The sequence below is a fragment of the Bombus pascuorum genome, chromosome 5 (assembly GCF_905332965.1).
Source record: "Bombus pascuorum chromosome 5, iyBomPasc1.1, whole genome shotgun sequence".
Lineage (NCBI taxonomy): Eukaryota > Metazoa > Arthropoda > Insecta > Hymenoptera > Apidae > Bombus > Bombus pascuorum.
Genome location: NC_083492.1, coordinates 6,874,702 through 6,886,722, shown reverse-complemented (window position 1 = coordinate 6,886,722; position 12,021 = coordinate 6,874,702). Strand labels below are relative to the sequence as shown.

At 38.7% G+C, this 12,021-nt stretch overlaps 1 protein-coding gene across 5 annotated transcripts in view; it reads right to left on the bottom strand.

Annotated features, from left to right (window-relative positions):
* LOC132907417 (protein PALS1) overlaps nt 1–12,021 on the bottom strand; it is a 130,069-nt gene that overhangs the window by 81,420 nt on the left and 36,628 nt on the right. The gene's annotated exons all lie outside the window — the stretch shown is intronic.

Sequence of the window (12,021 nt, the reverse complement as noted above, 5' to 3'; positions counted from 1 at the left end):
CTTTCTTTTTTACTCACGACGAATATACTCGACATAACAGAAAATATTGGCATTTCATCACGACGAGTATACTTGTCAAACACAGAGTATGTGTGGTTGTTATAACACAGAATTAAGTTGCAACGAAATGATCATTTTCCTTCTTTTTCCTTTTTTTTTTTTACTCACAACGAGTATACTTGTCAAACACAGAGTATGTGTGGTTGTTATAACACAGAATTAAGTTGTAATCAAATTATCGTTTCCTTTCTTTTTCCTTTCTTTTTTATTCGCGACGAATATACTCGACATAACAGAAAATATTGGCATTTCTTCAGGACGAGTATACTCGTCGAAAATAGCTAACTGGTTAATGGTATCCACCTTTGCCATGGATATAACGTGTCGGGCGTACCTTCGTATGATCTTCTACGTGCCCTGAATCGTCAGGAGAAGCCGAGGACGGGTTTTCCCGCCTCGTACCTCGATTTTCTCTGCCCTCGCCGAGAGGCAATCGCTGCATCCGATAGCAGACACAGTGATTCTCGTCTGGCGCCAAGCGGATCGTGTGCCCACCGGTATACACACCCTTCGTAACAGGAAGAGAACGAGTTTTTACGTTAAATTTTAACGAAATTATCGGCTCGTCCCGCGAGCAACGCCGCGAGCCAGCCATAAAGATAACGAGGCTTCTTATCGTCGCGCTACGTCTCGAGAGCTGCATCGCTTCAGAATTTTCTCTCGCGTCTATATATACGCACATTGTGCGTAAGCACATTCGTTCGCCATTGACACTATTACGATAAGACACGACGAGAATGTAATTGGAAAAACATCTTGTTAACAAGTTCACTGCGCGTTCGATTTTCATTTTCTATAATGGTTTACTTTAACTGTCTCGCATTAGCTTGTACTTAAGGCACAGCCTTGTTAGGCTGTACGTTCAGCTACATCGTTGAAACGCAATAGTTTCGAAGAACCGACACAATCATAGACATTATGCTTCTTTAATTTCCTTGCGATTTACAATTCTTTATCGCTATCTTCTTACGGCGGATACATTTACGAAGATAGATATTTTTAATTCTAATTTTAACGCGTTTCGCTATTTTTATTTTATATTTTAATTTTAATAAAAAATAGAAATAAATAAAAAGTCAGGAAGTTTCGGAAAGATCGTTCTATGAACGAACGAATAATAGAATCTTCTTTCGAAAGCGTGTCAAATTGACACAAGTGGCGGCCGAGGGTTCGGAAACTCAATGCTAATTACTCAAAAAATATTTGTACGCCATTCTACGACATTTACTTCAACGTTTACGTACTAATTAATCTAGTGCAAATATTACATTGAGTTTTATATCGTTACACGGTGCCTCTCCTATGACTACGAAACTTTGTTCTTATGAGAATAAATTATGCAACCTAATGAAAAGACTGGTTCGTTACAGGCTAGCAGTATGTATAAAAACTTTTCGTAGCTGTACGTGTAGCTTTATGTATCTGGATAATGTGAAATCAAACGCTTTATAAAAAGTGAAGTGGGTCAATTTGGCTTCCGAGAGCCTCGTATTCGTATAAACCAGAAAATCTATAGAACGATCGTTATAAAAAGTACTTCAAGAACGTACTTGTACATATGACAAAAAAAAAAAAAAAAAAAAAAAAAAAAAGGAGTACCGTTAAATAAAAAGAAGAGCAAATTCCGGGAGCGAGTGGGTGGTGAAAACGCGTTTCGTACGTTTCAAGGGGAAGCTCTTTTTATCGGCCAGCACAACTGCATATCGCGACCAGTAAAGGTCAACGAGTGCAAGGAATTAATCGAGCTTTCCAGAGCTGTGCAGGTCGGCCGAGTAATCCCACGCGGGCCGACGACGACGATGATTTAAAAACGAATATCCTGGATCGGTATTTGGCGAGTAAATGCGGATCTTCGCGCGGCGATGAACACAGACGAATAAAAGGCGTGGAATGACGCGCATAATACGCCTGAGAACAATAGTCGCCCATTTCTCCTCCTTTCTTTCTTTCCTCCATTTTAGCGTCTTTGCTTCTTCGTTTTTAGCGTAGGATTATACGTCTTTGTTCTTCGGTAATTTCGTCGAAAAATGGTGTTGCGAAATTTCGACACGCAGTGACACACAGTCACTGTGGCCAGGATGATACAACGTAGCATAAAAATTACTCGATTTTTTTTACTTAACTCTTGATTGCTCGCTATGGGATCCTGGACTGCCTCGGGCGTTACAGACATTGTCATAATTTCGGTCTAAAATGATAATAAACGAATGAAATAATAATCAAATTTCTCTGTACGATCTTTAATTCTGCTCAGACTCTGTGTCTTATAAATTGAGACTTTTCATCGGCGTAACACGTAGAATCCTCGGAGTGCCGCTTCAACGTAGATTTCATTTTCCTTCGTTTTTCGTGTTTCATAGCTGAGTCGATGTATAAAACGTGTTCTCCTGTTACTTGTATTACGTTAGCTTGATAGAAACACGTCGATGTAGATGTTATCGGTTTGGAAGATATAAAGCTTCAGGAAATGGATGGTAGAATAAAACAAAATGAGAATTTGAACAATTGCAGATGAGTGTCGAATACCATGTGAGCCACGAAAGCCTGGACAGAGAAGGAATTATATGCTTTGTTTAATGAACTTACTCTGCAGATTAGAATTGGACACCCTGTATGTGAGCTGTCGAAACACTCTACAAGTTGAGGTTTTTGCGTGTTGAACGCGAAGAACGGGAATTTTATAAATGTCATCCGGATGCTACTCGAGCAAAATGAAGTTCTAAGTAAAAGAACGAAAATCAAAGGAACGATGGTGAGTATAAAAGTTGCTGACTAAATTTAAATTACAAAATAAATCCAGGAAATAGAAGCCAACCCCGGCGATCATTTTGTCTCTCCTCTTTCATATTCTTTCGTTTCTCTTTCGTCCTCTGTGTGGCTCGTATTTTGAAAGCGGGATACGTGGTCGGAACAGGAAACGCCATGGGAGAGTGAGCAATCGGTATTCCATGGCTGTGTCACGGAGAGCCTCCACGAGAACCGGACCTAGACTCACTCTGTACTCGTCCCTTCTAGCTCTCGATTTTTCCTTCGATACGACTCTTTTCCTACGCCTATTTTATGCAACACGACTAATGATCACGTACACTGCGGATGATTATGCAATTTTGTGCGTTCATCAACGTAACTGACTCGTGAGAGCCAAAGAAACAGCGAAATAATACGTTCGTTAACGCGTACAAGGTGACAGATTTTCTACCATTTTCTACGATTTTTCACTCGCTTTTAGTTGAAAAATGTCTAGAACGCTGTACACGCTTTTACTTGAAAAATGTGCAGAAACGAGAAATGAAAACGTTGTATCAACATAATTTCATTCTTTGAGGAAGAAATGCAACACGAATAAAAACTCCACCCACGAATTATTAATACAACGAACGCGTTATTTCGCATATTCTCTGCATTTCCGCAGATCACGCTTGTGCTTTTATACGTCCCATAAACGCACAAACGTCCCGATCAAACAAACGACTAATTTCCTCAACTCCGATCGACGAGCTTCGTCCCTTAACGCTAGAACTATCGATAGTCAACACGAAGCTATTTCTACCAAAGCTGATGTTCGTCAAATGATAAATTGTAGTTCGAACACACGCTCGAGTTACCTCGTTCGACGTGTCTTGGAATGCTTAATGAATTACAGCTAATAAGAACACGTAATTGAACGAAGAAATAGTTCAACTTTTTCATGCTCGATACGCCGAGTATTATTTCCAATAAATCTGCTCTTGATCTTTCGTAATCGTAACATTAGAACTACCGATAGTTAACACGAAGCTATTTCTACCAAAACCAGTGAAAATGACTGGTCTTTAAAAAATAGGTAATAGAATATTTTTATATTTATCGATTTATCACTTTCTTTCAGAAGCAATACCATGTTACGTAGTATATTTTTAGTATTATTAACAAGGATCCCTAAAATGATCCCTAAACGAGGGTTGGCACGTTTATAAAATTATTAAACCAGTCGTTTTCACCGGTGTGGTATTTCTAGCGTTAGCATCTAGCGATCTAGCGATCGATCCGCAATTTTCCTGATAACTGATATCGTCATATCGAACGATACGCAGTACAAATTTTAAAAACGCGTGACAAGTTGTACGAAACGTGGAAACTGGTTAATTGGGTTCGATAAACAAATTGCAGGACCCTTTTACACTTTGACAAATACCAGTCATTTTTACTGCTATTGGTATAAGTAGCCTGGATACAAAACTATTTTGAATTTGAATACGTAAAAGACAAAATAAAATTCATTATATTATTCCTTTAGTTATCGTTGCAAAAGTCATTAGATCATTGTGGAAAAAAATATAAAACGAAATAGGAATTTTAAAATAAAATTGTAAAACTAGTCAATTTGATTGCTGTGGTAGTTCTAATGTTAAAGCAAGAACTTTCAACAAAGTCCTTCTTCCAATTCACTTTGCCGATTTTAATGAATTTAAATGAGATTCACGCTGATCTCTGGCAATCTCGGATATTCAGGGAAACGAAGGAAATCCATTTCGCAGAAGAATATTGATAAGCATAGAAGAGAATAGCGATAAAAGTAACAGACGATCCTCTTAAGGCAGCTGGAGAATTTACGTCAAATGCAAATCCGGCGAGGACTGCAGACGTGAAAAAATGTTGTACGAGGCGGAACGTGGACGTCGCTGTGTCGAACGTGGCACGATATCGATTTCGTGATCGCAAAACGATATCCGTGGCGCGGTTAACGGATACCAGACCGCGGATCGAAGACTCGGTCACGGGGTACTTGTCATCGAGAAAGTCTTTCTTCCTCTTCCTCTGGTATAAACGAGATTAGCGCAGAATGAAAGCAGCATCCACGTGTTTTTCGCATTGCCATCACGGTGAAAGACGTTGTTGCGTCGGATAACGTGTCGAAAGTTCTTCTAACGATGCTTTCCGATCGAATTAAACTCGAGCAAATGGAAGAGCGAGGAAGGGAATGGCAGAGTCGACTCTTTCGAGGATTTTTCTTCTCACGGCGAAAACAATGGTACAGTTGATATTTGGATATCTGGAACGAAGAGTCTATGAAATAATATTCCTCTTTAAGGAGAAACTATAAGCGATGATTTAAATACAGAAGATAAATAGAAGAAGAGAAGATACGGAGACGAAGGAAGAGATAGGGAGACTATAAGAGAAAAAATATTCCCTTTAAAGGAGAAAATGCAGTTGATATTTGAATATAAATGATATTTAAGTACTCGAGACGAAGAATCTGTGGAAAAATATTCCTCCTCCTTCAAGGTTCTTTACATTTCCCTTAGATTTAGATTCTTAGATCTCCTCCTTAGATTTTTCGTTTATCCTTCACATTATATCCTCTATTTTTAATATTTGAATATAAGAAGCATCGACGGAAAAATATAATTTATATTTCATTATAAGCGATATCGAAGTACTTGAAACGGATAATTTACGGAAAAGTATTCCTTTCCAAGAAGCAATTCATATTTAAATATAATTGATATTTAGATATCCCGAGTTAAGAATCCACGCAAAAATATTCCACTAAAGAATATAAGAGTATATATAGAGAAAATATTCCTTGAAGGAAAGACTTCTTCTTGCTTAGGCACAATTATGTATGAATACCAAAATTCGCTCACGTCTTTCAACTTTTTACTAAAATGGACGAAGAAGATATTGAGAATTTCGAGCGATTCCAATTCGATGATCGGGGATAGTACTCTGGCGAACAGAAATGACTAATGCAACAACGTAATACGTAGATATTAATTAATTATTTGGTAAATTCCTACGGGTATCTTGTTCTTCGGATGCTTCATTTTTTTTATTCCAATTAAACGTATACCTACATTTTTTACGAATACGTATATGCATTTTGGTCTTTAGATGCTTCGACCATCGTTGCAATCAACTATTATATTGGTTGGTAACCATGTGATTGCAGGTTTTGTCAATACCATCTATTGACAAAGTTGGCAATCACTAGTTACCAACCTAATATTTAGATTCTTATGGCTATACGCATGGCGGTATTCAAGCAAGCGGCAGCTTACTACGAACGATATAACAAGATACGAACAATCGTCCGAACGCTGTAGCAACACAATGAAACAGCTTAGAGAATTGTAACAGTTCACGGAGGGAAGTTCTGCTCGCGAATGAAAATTATTATTTTTCGTGCTAATGGTCTTGCTCGCAAGGTCGAAAGGAAGAGGAAGATCGCGTTCTCCTCGAAGCAAATTACCTTCCAGTTATTCATAGACTTTATACGGTACAGGTAGAGGAATACAGCGAATGAATGCGCCCATTGACATCACGGGCCACTTTTACACGAGAATACAGCGTGAATGGCTGGAAACCAGTGATTTCGTCTCTCTGGCTGAACGCGTCGACACGAGCCATCGGTTTTAAAGGTCGTCCCCGAGGACCGAGCTACTGGATCACAATTTTTTCTCTCCTCTCCCCTAGTCCGCGTTATATAAGCCCGATTTTCGATATAGATCACGCCATTTAACCTGATCCTCTGTTCCAGTTCTTCTGTCGCGAACGGAAACTGGCTCGCTCGCTCGTTTTCTCGGCTAAAACCCTTTGAAAGCCCTACAGATGGCGGCCCTTGTTTCCGCGCGACGAATTTCCTGTTTCGAAATCTCTCATTTATCAACCGGACGGATGTTGACGTCTCGCCGGCCAAATACGGCCCACCTTTTTCCTCGTTTTTCGCAATAACCGACAGAGCCACTCGATTTTTTCATTATCGCTTTAAGCTTCGAGTTTCTGCTGCCCTCCGTGGATCAAACGACGTATCATAGCATCTCTTGCTATTATTCGACTTTCAAGTTGCCCGTGTGTTTTACCTTTTGAGCGAAGCGAACGTTTTACGGACTGTTACGGATCGACGATTGAACACCTTACATCGAATAGCACGTAATGGGACTCGCTGACGCAATTACGAAGCGAGGTAATCCAGCGTTTCTGGTATTTTTCAAATTTCAAGTTTCTCGCGTCTTCTTTTCTTTCTTTGTCGTTTCAGGCAAATTTACGTTACACGGCGGCTGTTATGGAATAACAACTAAGCAGATTCAATCGAATTGCGCGAGATGGAGACTGCAATGTAATTTCGTTATTCATAAGTCGAAAAGAAAGCATAAATTACAAACCAGTCGATAATGGAAAAGAAAACAACACCGTGCTACACCTTCCTAGCATTTTTGTCCATCTTTCAAGATATAGCGAAACGTGCCAAGTTGCTCGCGTTTCTGTATCTCTCAGATTTATTAGGCAGACTTGCAACAAATTTGACGAATTTTTAACTTACAAATTTATAAAAATTGATTTATTAATTTTTGAACATTGCACGTAATTGCAATTATTACCACAAATATCCTCGGTTACCATCAACGACAGTGTCCCGAGATTTCGTTTATGTTCTTGCTTCTTGTCTCTTCGGTTCCCTCTTTATCGCGATTATCTGGCTGTTATCGACTGTAAATAAACGCGTGAATGGGAACGATGAAAATTCGTGAATTAAGGAATCGTTCGTTATTTCGACCGTTATCTCGACCTTCTAATGGGAACTGTACTTGTGACATCATACTTTACCGAGTACAACATGGTCATAAGCAAAGAGCGGGGCGAACAGTTTCTTCGTGTTTGCGATGATGTGCCATTCGTTTCTACCGTTCAGTCGCAAGAAGACAACGACAGGAAGAAAAGGCGAGGGAAGAGACGACGTAGGGAAGAGAAAAGGAACGAAGAAGGGAGGAATCCAAAGCCAACGAAGCAGCGTTTCCCAACGTTGCGCGTCTCAATCTCCATTTCGTAAACTTTTCAGAGAAAAACTCGACCTATCGTTTGAAATATTATCAGTCACTGTACGATAAAACGGTGTACGAACGTCGAAACGTTAAAGAGAAATTAGATAGAAAAAGGGGAAAAATTCGACGACTATTCGAATCTAAACAAATCTAAACGTTCTACAAGACGATGCTACTTCTTCGTCAAACTCGTTCAAACTTCTTCGAAACGATGCCTTGAGCGTAAAGATCCCTTTCTACGCTCTCAATTTATTTTCGCACGTAGAATAACCTTTTGCCAGTTGTCCATTCCAGTCTAATCGAGAATTAGTGGAACGAGCAGACGTGTAACCGACGACTTTTCAACGTCGATTTTCACCGAACCAAGTCTCCAACACGGTTTTGCTACTCTCGAGTCACAGAATCTGCCTGACCTCGTCTGTGCAACGAATTACAGCTCGCCCTTGTATTTGCAGAAGATAACGCAGGATTACCTCTCGAAAATGACAAAGATTCCATGGCGCAACGTGGACAGGTTGGGCAACGCTGGGATAGAACGAGGCGCTGCATCGCGAGGTCTGGAAAACGCATTGTTTAGGCTGCACTTACACTAACCTAGCGGTGGGTGTGTCACGAGCGTGAAATACCGGCGAAGTGACTACGAGAAGAGAAAGAGAGAAAGAGAGAGGGAAAGAGAGATAGGAATCCACTTGGCCGATGCTCGAGCCACGTCGGAGATTACAGTGGACCTCGTCTATTCCGCTCAACGTGTGCTGCTTCTGGCCTCTACTCGGCTCCATTGGCCCCGCTTTCTACAAATTAATTACCTTCGTGCTCTACGGACCACAAAGTCGCAGAGATACGCGTTCAATTAAAAGTTGCGAGCTCGTTTCCGAAAAAGCAACCCAGAAACGAACGTGCCACCTAAGTACAAACTCCCTCCAGCCGTCTCTCTCTTTAATCGGCGGAAATCGATTCTAAATTCGATGCAGGCAATTGTTCCACAGTGAAATTCCAGGTTAAACCATTCTGAGTCTGAATTGTCTTGATATTTCGATTTAGTAATGTGCCCTTCCTTTTTTCTTTTTTTTTTTTTTTTTTTTTTTTTTCAATTTATATCATCGAAGGTGGAATTTTGAGAACGAAAGGATCGATATTATTTTCGTGCTCTGTACCATTTACTTGGTACCATTTATCTTTCATCTAGATCTTCGAATTTTATGAAATTCGAAGAAAGTTAAGCGCTTTGTATAGATACGACGAACTATCTTCTTAAAATTGTAGAAATTCTTCTCGTATCTCTGATCTATGCAAGAAACTTGTACAGCGTATTTACCATTGTAATAAATTCTTTGCATTGCAATTACCAAGAGGGATATCAAGAATTTGCTCGGTATCTCTTCTTTTTCCTTTTTTTACTATCTCTTCTCTCATCTAAACCTTACAGTTTTATGAAATTCGGAGAAAGTTAAGTGCGTTGTATAGATAGGATGCGCTAGCTTTTTGGAATCATAGAAATTCCTCTTTTATCTCTGATTTATGTAAACAGCTCCTATAACGTACTTATTACTCTGATATATTCTTTACATGGCAATTACGAGAAGAGATTTCAAGAATTTGATCAGCATTCTGTTCTTCTTACTATCTCCTCTTTCATCTAAATCGTATGAAATTTAAAGAAAGTCAAATACTCTGCACCAACGGACAAACTACATTTTTCTTTTACATTATAAAAATTCTTCTCGCGCCACTGACTCTCACGACCAGAGCAAAATGTGTAAAATTCGCGCGATGCTCAACGTGTGTCAATGGATTGAACTGAATATTCATTCGCTCAACTGTATAAGAACGTAGCGGGTTCTTTGATCTTTCAGTGCTTTGTAAAGTCAACGCCAATGAAATGGGCGTCGATGTTGCATTATACGTTATTCCGCTAGCGCTATTAACTTTTACTGCATTATAATTGCAGAGTCGCTGAATGATTTGCACGGGTCAGAAAATGAATTCGTGTCTCCCTGTGAGTATTCGCTTCTACTTGTGATTCCACGCTTTCAAGATTCCATTAAAGCGAGCCGAATCACGGTAGAACGGCTCTACATTCTGCCTCATGCAACTGGCGTCTGGTTTCTTCCGATAACGGAGATTCCTGGTGCTACGTTGCTCACAAACACGTTCACCGCGACATCTAACAGTCACCTGGTGAATAACAGTGTGTCGGCAGGGTAACAGCTGCGTAGGTGCATTCGATTTCATGCGATTTGCAGGGAACTGCGAGAGACGATTTTATGCGATAAAACTTTAACGTATGTACACTGACTCGCGAAATATATATATATATAATATATTGTATTTATATACTCAATATATGTACAATTATATTATTATATATAATTCTATGCGAGTACTTGTTGTATTATATTATACAGATACGATCGTTGTTATCAAATAAACAATTTAACATAGTAATTCCATATAGTTATATCTATATGTACGCATCAAATACTTCAACTTCTACAAACTTCGTAACATTGTTTTTCCTGCAAAATTGAAGTACGATGACCTTGTGATAATTTGTTTCACTTGTTACCGTATACGATAAAAGAGATATATACTACAGATGTATTAACGATTTTATTAAAGAGCGGATGCAATTTAAAGTTCACGTTATAGATCAGATATCAAAGTGATATTAAAAATAGGACTGAGACTTTTGAGCGGTATTGTATACGCCCACCAACGATTATTTCTTGCTCGCGCGAAACGTTCGCGGAAACTAAGGTGACCTATAAAATTAAAGGGCACCGAGAAACTCCGCACCAAATTCAATGGAGTCCGCAGACTGCAAATGTGTACGTATGTACTTGTTGTTGGCAGAATACGAACGGCATATTTAAGTACGTATCACGTTATTAGATAGACATGAATCGCTATTGCGGTAACTGTGAATCGTGCATCTTCATAAACTTGGTCGAGCTCGTAGTTGCCTCATCCACGATTATACGACGTACATATATTTTTGACCTGCGTAAGAGCGATAGTCTATGAACAGTACAGGACAATTATATCAACAATTATAAAAATTGACTATAGATTGGTCAGGCGACCAGATATTTCTGTAACGAACTATACATATTCGGTTTTCAATATTCTGATTAATTTATTATTTGTTGGAATTCGAGTGTACCAGAGCCTACGATGTTACATCAACGCTTGTTAGCGCAGCTAATCGTTAGCATAACAGAGATTACCGACTTCTGTGTAAATGTTACCCTGTTCAAATAATTGTACATCGTAGAATATACAATTATAGCTACATCAACGAATACGCTATCTAGGAGCGCAAGGCTGATACGAAGACATTTTAGGAGAAGACTGGTGCGATATCTCTGGGTCACTGATTTCGTTTTTGCACACTGACAGATCCCTTCGCCCTGTTTCTACTCATATCTTGTTAATAGCATCAGATACTCTTAATGTTTTAACATTCTGTTTGAATTTTGAATCGAAAGAGGACGATCATTCATAGAAACTGATCCCTCTTCTGATCATTCGTAGGAAAATATAATATCCTTTAGATAGAGTGTCGTTTCTTCTACATGTTTCATTTTACATGCATACGGCGTTGCTTTGTAACGCCACACTTCTGGTGTTTCCGATATTTACTGTTGGAATACGGATGTTCATGCGAATTTATATAGGTATAATTAATTACATTATGGGTATAATTAAAAAAGCGGAATCATACATACATAGAGATTCATTTCCAATTAAAATGCATATTTAGATGGTTTCTCTTATCTTTAATCTCTTAATCTTTTATCTTACAAATGGAACCCTTTTTATATTCTAGAATTAATGGCTATTACCAACATGATAGAAGATCTTTAATGTAAAAGTTAGTATTACTCACATATGCAAACAATTACCAATTTTAAATAATTTTTTAAGTAAGTATTATACTCTCAGCATCTTATATACATATATATTTCTGTATATTATGCATATTCTATATTCTGCGCACTTTACAATTTTTCGTAAAGGCATAAACATCCGCAGTCCATTCGTTATTAATGATGCGTCGATTAATTACGCAGAAAGGACTTATTAAAAATGAGTCAGCGTATAAACATTTTACTTGATGCGATGTTTCGCTAACCAGCTGTGTAACAACGTACGA